Genomic DNA, 15,753 nt, shown 5'->3' with positions numbered 1-15,753 from the left:
GAAGAGGCTATGCTTTTACACGTGGATGACAAATGACTTTTACATAAGTGATAAAATCAGTGCCCTAAACACTAACAAAATGAAGACAAGTTGTGGGGCTGTTTGTTTATTTATTTATTTACTGTTCTTGCTGCTCCTGGATCCAGAAAGTTATTACAGCCCTCACCTGGGCCTTGGAGGCTATTTGCTTGTTCCCAGGCTTTCTGAAGAGCAGAGATGAGTTCATTGGCTGTCTTCTGAGTCCAAATCTACTTCAAGATTGATTGTGGAATTTGTCCTTCCCCTAGGAGACTGAGCAGTCAAAAGAAAGTAGAGTTAAACAGAGATGCACACATTTGCCTCCTGGAGGACTCAAACCAGGACTAAAGGCAGTCCTGCTTAAGTCTTTGCTGATTTGTTCGGAAAATGGAGGAACCATAATTACCTAGGCCAGGCAGGCCTTTCCAATGCCTTTGACAAAGCTGAGGCAGAATTTCACGCATCTCATCCGGTTAGGATGCTACAAAGTGAACAGTGTTAACTGCGCTATTAGCACCGCGCAGCGAAGGTTATCCGTGAGGCTGTTTACTCTTTTCATGTTTTTGGCTTATAATTTATTTAAAAAATCTTAAAATCCACAAGATCCAGTGGCTGTAAAGCCAGTTTTTATAAGGCTACGTGGTCAGATTTGGCAGGTTTAACAGCACCAGTTTACTCTTTTTGAAGCATGACGGAAGCGCACGGACCACGGACAGAAGTTGCACTGGGTTCATGGTGTCCTTGCAAACCATTACTGTAAAGGCTGATGGGACTTTGGCCTCCATCCTTCAGTGGCTGTGTCAGTAGGATGAGGGCTGTAATTTCATTTCTTGTGCAAACCGCTCAGATAACCCTTCACACAGAGTTATAGCTTCCATTAAAAATGTGTATTCTTTCCCAAAGCCTTTTCCTGTCTTATTTTAATATGAAACAACTGAGAGTTCTATCAGCTCATTGAGAAAAAATTATCATCCTTATCAACATCCTTAGGGGAGTTGATTAATCTAAGAAATGCTTCCTTCAGACTAATGACAGCACGGGCTGCAGGAGCCTTCACCAAACAACTGTGTAATTCAGGTTCTTTGTATCTAGCGTGTGTCCCACAGCCTGGTCAACAGCTCCTGTTGCACAGAACTGTTGCTCTCCTCTGATGTCAATCACAGAGAAGTCTCCAAGGGAAATCTCCCGGCGGGGGAGTAGATTAGACTCCACTCACCACACATACCGGGGACACTCGGCCTCAGTAGAAAAACGGTGGATCCCCACGGGCCTTGAATTCCTGAATGGAGGACCCTCAAGGGACTCTAGATGGTAAAAGACTGACTGATGTAATGTAGCAGCGGTGCCCACAACCGGATGATCAATGGCTTCTTCAATAACACATGTAATCATGAAAGGTGCCGTATAGTAATGGCTAATTCGCACCAGCTAATTGCACAAGAACCTTTCATCTACCACCTGATTTAATGCTGCATCAGCCTTAGAAGGTAGTGTAGGAGACTAGAACATAAAGACTTTGGTCTGCTAATTATTTACTTAGCATTGCCTTTTCTTTTCTCCTATTTCTACTACAAAGCCCACCATTGAGTCCTCTGTGATCTCACTATGATACTGCAGTCTTGCTTCTCAAGGTCCTGTTTAGTAAGAAAAGACAGAGAAGCCTCTGATTTTATAGGGGAAAAGTAAATCAGTACGCATTTCACTGTGTGGTTTCTCCATGGTGTCAGTGGTGTAAACGCTTTTTCTTTAACAGAACTTAAGTTGTGCTTGTGTTTATTCCAAAATGGCTAGCGGCAGATGTGGTGATCATGGTGGGTTAGGGTTTTGTCCTTGGATCCTGGGAACCTTAATGCTTAGGCCCTAACTCCAGTACCTCAGAAGGGGACTGCACTTGGAGATGGGCCCTTTGAGGAGGGATTTAAGGGAATCCAAGTTGAACGCCCTCACCCATTTGGTTGTGTTTGAAGCTAGGGTCTTCACAGGTGATTAACATTATAGGGGATCACAAAGGTGGGGCCTAGGGGCTGGGGATTTAGCTCAGTGGCATAAGCGCCTGCCCTGCAAGCAGGCAGTCATGAGTTCGATCCCTGGTACCGATGAAAAGGAAAAAGACAAAACAAACAAACCAAAACAACAACAAAAAACCAAAGGTGGGGCCTAGCCCTTGTGGCTGTCTTTGGAGAAAGGGATTCTAAACTGGCTGTCTTGATTTTCAGCCACTTCGCCTTTAATTCGTGCTAACACATTTGCATTGAGGAATAAGCTGACTCTTGATAAGCCTTTAGGAGAGGTGTTAAAAGTGGTCCTAGTCACTGATCCAGACTTTATTTCTGTGAGAGATTTGACCTTGGGTGTGTAGTAACAGGACTAAGAGCCCTGAAGAGAGTCCACAGATCCACAGGGTGATCTCTGCAGCCCACCTGAGCAACACCTGCTGCTCCTTTCTCCCAGAAGCAGCCTCCCATGACATGGGTACAAGCAAACCCATCACAGTGGTGCTCGGGGCAGTAGCAGCAGTAACACCTGTAAGCAGTATCGCCTTTCAGCAGCAGAAGTGATATGGGGCCTTGACACTAGCTCTCCTGTGCCTGCCGGTGCTTTTGCAGTGCACAGGCTTCAGTGATTCCAGCTTACCCCGCATACCCATGAGCTAGTTTTGCTAGTGAAAGAAGCATCAGAAAGAGTATTAACCTTCTTCAGGGGTCCCAGATCCTAAGCACTTGAAATGTTCCCTTAGCATATTATGCTGGGTGCTCCTAATGCATGTAGAAGAATAAGACCCTTTTGAAATAGCATCCTTTAAAAATTAGAAACCAACTTTTCTGACAGTGCCTTGATTAAAAACTCAAAAAAGATAAAAATATATGCTATCATTTTTAAACACAGATGTCTCCCTTCAGCGAGATAGTCAATCACACACGCAGGCACACATTCACACACACACACACACACACACACACACACACACACACACACACTGGTATAAACAATCCCTCAGACTTCGCCTTTGGCTGCCCATTGAGGAGTTTAATCACTATCAACATTGAAAAATATTTTCTTATAAACCTGATCTTAATCTTCAGTGTGGCAGTTTATCTACTTCTTCTTTTCAGTTCCTCAGTAAGAAGAGAAAACAGCTGATCCCAATCCTTTTTATGTCAGTTTTTCTCATGCTGGAGGACTTAGAATGATGATATGGGTCATGCCTGTTTATTAAAATTGCAGACTGTAATTTATAGAACCTCAATTCTCTTACTCGCCAACCCCAGGGAAAGAGGGGGTGGGAAATAATGGATGTTTAACAGGATTTCATGTAATGTCATAATCTTTTTTAAAACAAATTTATTCTTGTCATATTTGTTCTAATTCTTTAGAAAAATGTCTGGGGGAAAAGTGTACAGAACAGCCACCACATTTCTTGTGTTCATGATTTAAGAAAAGTAATGAAAATGAGAGAATCAGGTCCCTCTGAGTCTTCTTGTGTTTTTCATATTTTGTTAGACACAAATTCAACACTTATGACTTTCACAATTTCCAAATTGTTAGCTTTAGATTAAAAATAAGCAAGTTCTCACTTTGCATCATATGGATTAGACTGGGCACAGCAACCCTTCCATAGGTAATAATTATTAAATCTAAACAAAAAACTAAACAGATCACTATCTGAAGATATTAGAAGGGAAACCCAAAAAAGGAAAAACTAGTGGGTTTACATTTGCCAGATGAGCTGCAAAAACTCAAAAACAAAAGCACACAAAAAAGCAAACAAACAAAAAAAAAACAGGTGAATTTTAACATGTGGATATTTGCCTAAAACAAATCAAGTGTTGTGGGAAGACAAAATTACATACATTTGAGGTGTAGGAGAGTATAGTTTTGAGTTACTGGAGCAGTCAGAATGTTTTGGGGGAGATCTTGCAAGAAAAGGGAAAAGGGAAAAGGGAAGGGGTGATCTTGAAAATAAGTATGCAAAACTCACCTATATTCTTGACTAACTACTAAACCATGTATTTTCAGGGGAGACTGTGAATCCAACAAGCAACAGACACTAAACGTTTGTTCCATTTCTACCAACACAGAAAGGGACAAGAATCTGTCAGTTCATCATCTGCTAGAATATTTTTAATTGCTCCACTGATGAGCAATGAAATCAGAATCCCTTTTATCTAGGCTCTTTAATATCCACGGCATTTAAAATATTGATAGTTATAAGTCAATGAGGAACAAACTCAGTCTTTACCCCTCCAAAAATAAATAAACACCAACAGATGCTAGGAACACAAGACTCTTTTTGTGTGTATGTCATTCTCTGAGTAACTATTTTAAAGATGATGATACACAGTGCATTAGCAACTGTTCAGCTCTTACTATTATTTCAGGAAATTTTATTTGATTTGTAGTGTCCTATATGCAAATGAGGTCATCACGTGTATAAATTAAGAAAAACATAACTTGCTTGTGAAAAATCTTAATCATTGGAAACTAAGGTCAAGCTAATTCAGATATTGCAATAAGAAGAAAAAAACATTTCAAAATAGCTTTTATAAGTACCTGTACATTTTTAAAGTCATGTGCATAATAGATAAATAGATAAGGCATCACAGCACAGAAATATAAAGTTTGGGAAAGAACCAAATGGCAATTCTATGTCTCAAAAGCACAATAATTAAAATGAAAAATTCACTGGCAAAGCTTAAAGGTTTCCTATGACAGAGCAATCAAAGACCTTGCAGATAAACCAGGTGGCACTGTCCACCCAAAAGAGCAGAGAGAAATGAAGGATTGGTGGTCACTGAATGGATCCTCAGGGTCTGTGGGGGAGTGAGTCTTCCTTGTGCAACTGGGGTTCCAGACAGCAAGGAGGGGAAGGGGTAAAACGAGACAAAACAGATTAAGGAAACAATGGCCAAATTTTCTCAAATTTGCTGAAAAAAATAAGGAGAAAAGCAGGGTGATCCTCATAGTAAGTATGCAAAATTTACTCAGATGTCTGTGGAATCACCAGTTTGCAGGTCAAAGAAACTCATGAACTGGCTAACAATGTAAGTGGAAAGAGAGCTGCAGGCAGATACATCTTAGTCAAACTGCTGTAGCCACAAGCTGAAAAGAAAATCTTAAAAGTAGCCAGAAAAAAGTATTTGATGCCTTTCTCTTAAATGGGAAAAAATGTAAAATTAAGCTAATTTTTCATTGAGAACAGGACACTTGGTGACATTTTTAAAGTGCTAAAAGAAAAAGAGGGGATAAAATCAGAACTACATATACAAGAAATGCTTAAAACTGAAAGTAAAATAAAATGTTTTAAATAAATAAGATAAAACAAAATAGACAAATATATTGAAAGAGCTCACTGTCAAAAGACATCTAGTACAAGAAATGCTAAATGCAAATATTCAAGCTAAAAGAAAGTGAGTCAAAGAATAGTGTTATGCAGGGGAAACAATTTCTCTTATGGTAAAGCACTCATACATGGATAAACATAAAGTCAGTATAAATATTATGTAAATATATGTACACATGCATACAAATGTAGCCATCTGTGTCTCTCTCTCTCTCTCTCTCTCTCTCTCTCTATATATATATATATATATATATATATGTAAAAAGAGTTTTGAAATAAAAATTGTAATATTATAGCATAAATCTTACAACATTTATAAATATATGTGCATTCTATAATTGCAGTAACTAGAAATGAAAGAATAAAGCATTAAAGGTGAGATATGACTGGAATCAGGCCATTCCAAGTTTCAGATATCTTCTGTGAGGTAGCATGAGAGTTGCTATATGTGAATTTTTGTAAGTCAAAGTACAATCATCACAGTAAAATATAACTATAATGCTATGGAATATAGCTAAAACGTCAGTGGATGACTCAAAATAGAATACTAAATATTTGACTGGTCCCAAAAACTCAAGAGAGGAGAAGTAGAATAAAAATCATTACTACAACAGGAAAACAATAAACCTAAACTCAGTCACACATAATTGCATTAGGTTAGAAATACAATAAGCACTTGTCAGACCACAGACTGTAGAAAGGTCTCACCCATCTAATTTACACACAGCATGTTTTAAGTATACAGAAAGCAGAGGCACTGGAAGAAGGATGAAGAAGACATCCAGTGAGAACAAAGGCTGCATTGATGTCTGAGAAAATAAACCTGGAGACTAAGAGTGTTGCTAGAAATGGATATGAACTCTTCATAAGGATAAAGAGTCAGTGCACCAGGGAAGGATGGTGACAAGTCTCTTCCCATTTCGTAACAGGTTCAAAATAAGAACACTCAAAGTACTAAGAGACTGAGACAGTACATAAAAGAAATCAATTAAAGTAAAATCATTATCAATATTTTGCTCAATTTCTAGTACTAACTGACACAGCAGGTAAGTCCAAAATCGGTAAGGACATAGAACAAACATCATAAATCTCTCGACAAGACCAGAAAATTATATCCCACTACCATAGAACATACACACATGAGATTTTCACCAATGTAGATATATGCTGGCCATAAAATAAATATCATTAAATTTGAAAGACTGATGTCATGGGAATAGTTGTCTGACCTTAATGAAATTAAATTATTAATCACTAAATATTTGAAAATGAAACAATATTACTTTAACCAATAAGTTAAAGAAGGAAGCATAAAGAAAAGTATAAAGTATCAATTACAAGGGATAAAATATATCAAAGTGTGTTCAATGAAGCTCAAGTATCATTTAGAAGTAATTATTTGTTTATTTTCTTCTTTAGATATTAATATTGGAAAGAATGAAAGGCTTTATAAAAATTATCACAATTTCCAATTGAAGGCAGAAGACAAGGAAATTGAAACTAAAATAAATGGAAAGCAAATATATCAGATATCAAAAAGTATATCAGATATCAAAAATGGAAAGTATACAGATAGAGAAAATTAATAAAATAAAAATCTGATTCTATAAAAATAGTAATTAAAATTGGCAAAGCTTGGCAAAAGTGATGAGATAAGCAAAAGAAAAGCTGAGTCGCCAGTGTTATGAATGAAGCACAGAACATCCACATAGAGTCTATGACATTCAGAGAGCAGCAATGGTGCATTATGACCAATTCTACAACAGCAAGTTTGATAATGGAAAAGTTCTCTGAACAGCACAACTCACCAGAAAAGACACAAAGTAAAACAAAAAATTAGGTACCCTTATACTTAAGAGATACATTGTATTTGGCATTAAAAAACATGCAACACAGAAAACTCCAAGCCTGGCAACTTTACCAGCGAATTTTATCAAGCATTTAGTAAAAATAATACCAAAATTTTAAAAATTATTTCAGATAATAAGAGAAAATTCCAAATGCATTTGTTGATACCAGTACAATCCTGAAAGAGAAAACTTATAAGAATGTTAACAGAAACGTACAGAACAATAAACATCATAAACACAGTAATAAAAATCCTTAACAAAATATTAGCAAAACTTATGTAATAATGCCTGAAAATTATAATGGCCAAGTGGCATTTGTCCAACTGATTTAGTATTTTTCTAACATTTAAAACTCAGTGTTCTTTACCCTATATTCAAAACAGAGTATGGTGATCTAAATGGATGAAGAAAAATCATTTGAAGAAATTCATGACACACTCATGATTACACCTGCACAAAAACACAATACACAGACGAAAGACAATGCGGTACAAACTATACACAGGAAAGTGTTTCCTCAGCCCAGCGAACCTCATCTATGGAAAAGAGAAAGCTGTGGTCGGGCTGTCTCTAATGCTGGTGGTGGGAAGCCTCATGTGCCTGCTGAAGCCTCAGGTGCCTCTCTGCAGCTCCACCCTGATACCCTAATTCTCACTTCTCTATTATAACATGTATTTTTATTTGCATAAATTGTAATCTAACACACTAAGTAATTTATGTAATTCAAAAAAGGTATATAGCATTAGTTTGTATTAAACATTTATAAGAAAACACACAGAAGTAAATTTATACATATATGTGTTTATCTACACGGTAGGACATGTTTACACTGATACACATAAAGAGACCCATGTGTATTGGGAGAGCACAGAGAGAGAGAGAGAGGGGAAAGTGATAATTCCACTAAGTGTTCAGGGTAAAATTCTGTTCTTAAAGATTATGGCTCTATGGGAGACATTTAAATACTCGGTGCTTAAATTTTGTCATCTTTTATCGTGAAGAAGTATGAGGAAAGTTCTATGCCCCCTTTGGATTGAAGTTATGTGAGTCTATGAAAATTAGCAACCAAGTGGAGTCTGAGGCTTAGCGGTTGCCAAATGTACCCAGAGATGTTCAAAACAAAGTAAGGATTGGAATGCTGTTTGGTAGTATGTGAGTAGAAATGAATTTCACACTTTTGTCAAAAATACAGATTCTATTGGCATATATAAAGAACAATTTCAGGTTTGACTTTACATGTTTTAACTGTTCAATTAAGCCTATCTCTAGACTTGTTCATCAGGGAGTTGAAAGCCTCCCATGGTACAGAGTAGATCAGGTGCAGCCTGTTAGCACAGGCAAGGAAGGGCTGCCTCCTGATATTTACTATTGATGAGGGCTCTGGAGGCACAGACAAACAAAACAAAACAAAACAGAAACTGCAGGACTGGTGTACACATCACAATAAATTCCTGAATTGTAGAACAACATTCCCAAACAAGTGTGAGGTGCTTTTCCAATAGCAGAGAAAATGGGATCCCTCTAGCTCTCTGCTTCAGAGCCAAACAGCCACACTTTGGGAAAGGCCTTCAGGGTTCATCTGATCCACTGGAGAATGATCTTTCTGCAACTCCCCACTCAGACTTCACCTCACTTTCCCTGGCACACCTCTGGAGGGACAGCTTCAGGGTAACTCATTCCATTTTTGGACAACTTTATCCATAATCAAAAAGCATTTTCTCTTAAATTCTCTCATAGCTTTCCCTCACTGTGTTTAGTCCTGCCACTGAGATCAAGCAAAGCGCATCAAATCCCTCTTTCCATGTCAGCCCTGAGTTGCTGCTGCAGATTCCCAGGTTTTGCATTTCTATGCAACAGAAAGTGTAACACAGCGATCAGAACCTTCCAAACTAAATGTGAATAGAAGTTTATTTTTTATTCACCAAATTACAGACATTATTGTTTAGCATGAATCCCTGTTCACGTTGTTTTTAAATACACCAACCCTCTTTTGAAAGACTGCAGGAGCTTCCTGCCTCTTTCTTGTGATCTGACATTGGTCACCACAGTCTGATCGCTCTTGTTCTTGCTTCTCAGTAGAGGAGACAGGAAGGGTCAGTTTGGTGGCAGCTGACATCAAACTCCTTTTATTTTAAAAACAAAGCAAAACAACAACAAAAAATGATAGGAATGATACAGAGTATCAGAAAACAGAAAATGAACAGTGGTTAACATATTGCATATGGTTATCTTAGAACTAGCTGTTCAGATTACAAAATTTAAGCATGAAAAAATGATCAAAAATGAAAGCGCAAACTGTTCTTTCTGATGAACTTACAGAGGTTAGTTCTATAATTGTGTACCTTGCATATACACACATATATATGTGTACCTATATGCACGTAACCTTTTCCCTTCTTCCTTTGTCCTTTCACCAATCCCAGTTGTTCTTTCCTTTTGAGAACTTTCTTTCTCTTTCATTTTTCACCATATCTATTTTATAGAAATAACTAGATGTGTCACACACAAGTGGGCTGCCAAATTAGGTCACCGAATGGGTACCTGTGAGGATGTGACAATGGGAGCCACTTTATTTAATAAGTAATTGTCTTATTCATGTATATTAACACTATTTTAATGGGTTTCAGAATGCTATTTCTTTTTTCTCTTTCTTTCTTTCTTTCTTTCTTTCTTTCTTTCTTTCTTTCTTTCTTTCCTTCTTTCTTTTGTTCTCTCTCTGTCTCTCTGTCTCTCTCTTTTGTCATTTTGATACCACAGAGTCTCCCTATGCAGTTCAGGCTGGCCTGGAGCTCACTTTGTAGCCAAGGCTGGTCTTGAACTTGCAATGATTCTCCTGCCTCAGCCTCCCGAGTGCTGGGATTACAGGTGTGTGCCACCACTCCCCGCTTAGTGTACTATTCTCATATATGCATCAAGCAGGCACCACCTTCCCCACCCTGCTTCCTGCCCTCCCCAATTTTTAGTAATGACTGTTACACCATGAGGTTTACTTTCCTAGTTTCTATTCTTTCACATGAAAAGTGTTACACAGCACAGTGTTAAGAAAACAGCAACAGTAAAACAATGACTTCTTTGACGTGGGACCAGATGTAATTTTATAACTTGGCTGAGAAATGTATTATGTATATAACCTTCATTATATGAGTTGACTTCATTCAGCTCTGTAGTGTTCACCTATAATATGGGTATAATAGTGTGTTCCAGGCCTGTTGTGCTAACTGAGGAAATGAGGTATTTTGCACACTTCACCAGTGACAGGGCATTCCTACTCCATGAGGTTGTGAGAGAAATCAGGAAAAACTGACTCCGGAGGAGACTGGTGGAGTGGGTTTCTGAGGAAGAGCAGTTCAGGAGGCTGAGCTCCTGGAACTGGTTGTGGAAGCGTCTCTGTGTTGCAATTACAGATGCCAAATATGCAAAGGGGGTTGTTACTGTAACTTGTTAGAAATAGTTAAGACCCAAGCCTTAGAATTTAATGTCCTGCATCAAGAAAGAAAGAAGGAAATTTTTTCTGGCTGGAAGCGGGACTGCTATCAGAGTTGAGTTTCTTTGCAAATCATTATCACAGATTTTTCTTTTGTATAAGTACAACCCAAAGCCCACTGGAGATTCAAATTCAGTCACAGGTGGAGATTTTTGATACACGGGTGATGGAGGTGTAACTTCTGATATGGATGTGAGGGGGACTTGGGGGTAAAGAGCAGAAAGAAAAGCCCTCTTTAGGAGGCTATTTGGAAAAAATTGTGAACTTAGACTTGACAGAGGCACAGAATTTGTCTGGCAAATGTGAAATTCTTTTCATTTTGCAGAGACCATACACTTTTATCTCTGACATGAAGTTATATGAGAGAAAATTCCGATTAAATAGGGGAATCAGCCTTTTCAGAAAGAGGCTGGTCCTGCCTGTTATATAGATTTTGCAAGGCTAATGAAAAATTTTAAACACACAGAGTCAGGATGAATTTTGCATTTCATAAGCATCCCCTTGATCACAATGCAGAAGATGAAGCAGGGGGTGTAAGTCTTGAGGCAGATAAATTACTGAGGAGGCTGTTACAATATTCCTGGGGAGAGATAATGATGAATTAAAATCAAAGAGAGCTACTGGGAATAGAGGGAAGATGATGAGATCATCCAGTAAAAACCTTCAGGAGTGAGCAGACATCCTGAAGAAAATGTAGACACATTCTGCTTAATGTCTAAATAAGCCCTGCGTATCTGCTATCATTTCTGCTGTTCAGTGTAGCACAGAAATTCTGACCAATTTTGTAATTTTAGAAAAATAAATAAAGCTGTTTGTAGATGGGAAGGTCTAAAACCATATGTGATTATATACAGAGGATGTGATGAGTTTCTTAAAAACACAGACACATAGAAACATGGCAGTTAAAGTAAAAGTATTAAAGCTAAAATAGTCTATTGGTATTCTAAATACTAGATTACACTGGGAACCAGTACAGAAAAGATCAGTGAATTTCACCAAAATCAATTATGCACATGATCATATTTCCACTCACTAAATCTCCTTGTTCATTCTTTTTTGCCCTTCACAGCTAAGTAGGACCAGGGAAGCAGAAAACTCTTCTGATTCTCCTGTACTTTGTCCACACATTGGTAACATGACTTGTCTTAAACTCTTCTGACAAAGACCCGATGAATGGATGTCACTTCAACACGATCAGCGCTAGCTACCATGGTGGAAATTTCATTTTTGTCCTCTGTCCTTGGTGCAATAACACTTGTCTTGTACAGTCGATCATTTAATGGGACAGAAAGCCTGCCAATTCATTTCTTGAGAAAGGTTTGTCCATTCACAAAGAAAAATCACAGAAATGGTTTCTGCATTTCTCTGAAAATTGTCACGTTTTAATATGGACCCTGGAATTCTTCAGCTCTATTGTTATCCCTAGGGTATGTGAAGTTACCTCAACTGATTATTGAGAGACTAATGTGAGAGGAGAAAGCGAAAGACCAGGTTCTAGATCTGAGTGTCAACACATGGTGTGAAGAGGGTGGTCTTATTAACATGGTTACAGTGCTGTCACGGCTCACGTCTAGATGTTCCCCAAAGACCTAATGTGTTCTCAGGTTGGCGCTTTTGGAAGGTGATTGCATTATGGGGCTCACAACTGTCTTGCTGTTGAGATGGGGTCTGGTCTGAAGAGGTGGGTCACTGGGGTCACAGCCTGGCAGGATTTATCTCCCTCCCTCTCTCTTTTCTTCCTTCTCTGCTTCCTGTTTGCCATGTCATGAGTAGATCACCTCCCCCATGCCCTTCCACCATGCCATCCTTCCTGAGACCTAGCCAACTATGGTCTAAAATGTGAGCCAAAATAAATCCCTCCTTCCTTAATTTGTGGGTATTGCATCTCAGTGACAAATTCACACAGATTTAATCTGTATGTATATATCAATTCTGCAAGATGAATGCAATCACTGTATATCCATGTGCTAATTAAAAATAAACTCACAAGAGAGAAAGTTCAGAGAAATAGGAGATGAGCTAGAAGAAACAGCATTTTTAATAACTAAGATGGAATTTCATGAAAAGAGATGTGGCCCATATTATCCTGGGACTGAGGGATCAGTCAGGGGAAGCTGAAGAAATGGGCTGGGTCTGAAGAAGAAACAATGGCCCCAGAACGGTGGTGCTGGAACTCATGGTTGACGCTCCTAAGGGAAGAGGGCTGCATAGACCACAAGAGGGGATGGAGCACATTCCAGAGTTCAGTGAAGTTGGGGAGGCAGAAGAGAAAAGCAAAACTGTTCTTTTGTTTTCCTGTAGGAAATGATTGGAATGAAACATGCTGGGTGTGGAAAGTGAGCATTCAAGGCTCTGAGGCAGCTCTGAGGCTGACCATCTTGAACTCTCTTCTGTTCGACCTCCTGGGCCCTTTCTGAATGATGATTGACTCCCACTAATTTACCTCACGTATCTGAACACAGTGCACACTGTGTACACCTTGTCCCGAATGGTTGGGAGAGAAGTGTTTAGGATTTATGATATTTTGCATTTTGAAACAGCATCATATTCATAATACGACACCTTGGAGTTGGAACCCAAGTCTAAACATGAAATTTACTTATGTTTCACCTAAGTCTTGTGCACATTGCTTGGAGAAAATTTAAGACAATATCCTCTGTTTTGACTGGGAGTTGCCACAAGAGTTCCTATGTAGAAGTTTCCACTTTCGCTGTCAGGTTGATGCTCAAAGATCTCAGATTGTGCGGTGTTTCTCAGTGTGGATGCTTGGATGAAGGGTGCTCACCTTGCATCCTTCCTCCAGAGTGATGTGCAGCCTGGGTACCAACTGGTGCATTCTCTCTCTTCCACCCTAACCCAGGGATCACTGTGCTCTCAAAGCACCTTGTTTCCCTTCAGGCCTCGAAGCTCCAACCCAGCAGATCACGCTCCGGGATGCCCTTGACCCTGGCTGCTGCTGAGCTGTAGGCTGATGGCTTTCTGGTAATGTGGGCAGCGTGGAGGACAGCAGGGAGACCAAGCTCAGCCAGGCACACTGCAGGGTGTGCCTGCTTAGGGTGATGCTTCTGGCTGGTGCCCCTTTACTACCACCTGAAATATCCATGTCACAATGGGGTAGAGGATTAGGGCTTGGACACAAGATTATTTTTAGAGTTGGTCAGAGGGTGGACTGCATGGCACCCTCAAAAAGAAGACTGCTAACTACATATTCTTTACTTTTTCTTTTCATTTGCTTTTTCTCATCCTCCTGCTCTGCCTCTCTTCTTTCCTTCCTTATTTCTTTTGTTCCTTCTGCCCTTTTTTGTTCCTTCCATCCTTTCCCCCCTCTCCTTCCTGCCCTCCTGCTCCCTATTTCTCTCTCTCTCTCTCTCTCTCTCTCTCTCTCTCTCTCTCTCTCTCTCCTTTGTTATAGTAACAGATATTCAAAAAAGTGACCAAAGTTTTCTGACTCGCTTTCTGTTTCTTGCAGCTCATCTCTCCACCCCCCTGCTCCCTGTTACATTTCCTCCCTGTTTAATATTAATGCGACTGGTGGAGTTTCCAGCAAGCAGGCGGGCGCACACTATCCCCAGAGCCCAGCCTATTTAGGACTCTTGCACCATCTGGGTGCAGAGCAAGGGTTGGGCAGATCTGGGGCACCTGTATCCACCTCCCCGGGTGTCTGGAGGGCTGTGGATTTCTCAGCAAGCAGGTGAGCATCACCAGTTCCAGAAGCCTCGTGGCCTGTGGTAAGTGCCCAGTGCACTCTGCCCCAAGCCCAGACTGTTTGGGACTCTCAAGCCTTCTGGGTGCAGTGAAGTGGCTAAGTGGGCCCCAGGTGCCTACATCCGGCTCCCCATTCCGGCTGTGCTTGGAGAACTGTGGTTTCCAGCAAACAGGCAGGTGCACAGTGTCCCTGGAGCCCAACCTGTCTGGAACTACAGAGTTCTAAACAGGCAGAAGATGGCCACTGGTTCTAGAGGCCCAGCAGCCTGGAGGAATTGGGTGCCAGAGTCCCAAAAGCTGTGAACATAGAAGTGGATTTCCAACAGACCCTGAGGAAGCTTTCGAATAACACTTGAAACACAGAAATAGAGGAAAATGAAAAATCAAAAGACCAAATTACAACCTCAAACCTCCAGCCCATCTCAAGAAACCCTAAGAGAGATGTATATAGAAGAAAATATATGCCATACACCTCAAATATCAGACATAATAGCTACTGAAATAAACAAGCAACTCCAAGAAGCTTTAAAGGAATTCAAACTCAAAATAATCTCCCAGGTAAAAGAAGAAATGATAAAAGAAATGAAAGAGATTCTGAATATATCTAAAGAAAACACAGTTAAAAAATTGGAGGAACTAAACAAAAAGATAGAATCCCTAGATGAGCAATATAAGAAACAAACAGAATACATAAAGCAGATGCACAGAGATATACAGGAAATCAAAAACTCCACTGAAAGCTGTAAAAACCGCCTCAATGAAAGTGAAGATAGAATTTCAGACCTTGAAGACAGGATTGCAGCTAGTGAACAGGAAAGGAAAGATTTTTTAAAAATAACAAGGAATCAGGAAATAACAATTCAACAACTGCAAGATGATGCAAAGAAAAATAACATAAGATTGATAGGGATTAATGAAAAATAAGGGGACAACATAAAGGATGTCAAGAGGATATTTAGAGAAGTAATAGCTGAAAATTTCCCAAGCATGAGATCAGAAAGCGACATCAGTTTCAGTAAAGCCTATAGAACTCCAAATAGTCATAACCAAAATAAAACTACACCCAGACATATAATAATCACCATCCCAGAAATCCAACACAAGAATAGATTATTAAAACCTGTCAGAGAGAAAAGACAGATTACTTATAAAGGAAAACCTATCAGAATCATAGCAGACGTCTCAGCACAAACAATAAAGTCAAGAAGAGCATGGAGTGAAGTATTCCAATTCCTAAAGGAAAATGATTTCCAACCTAGACTGACGTACCCTGAAAAACTATCCTTCAAAATTGATGGTGAAATACGATACTTCCATGACAAAGAACAGCTGAAGAACTTCATGAACACCAACCC

This window comes from Cavia porcellus, unplaced genomic scaffold (assembly GCF_034190915.1).
Source record: "Cavia porcellus strain 051 isolate PalLab524CR breed Dunkin Hartley unplaced genomic scaffold, mCavPor4.1 scaffold_1, whole genome shotgun sequence".
Classification (NCBI taxonomy): Eukaryota; Metazoa; Chordata; class Mammalia; order Rodentia; family Caviidae; genus Cavia; species Cavia porcellus.
This window is presented reverse-complemented; position numbering follows the sequence as displayed.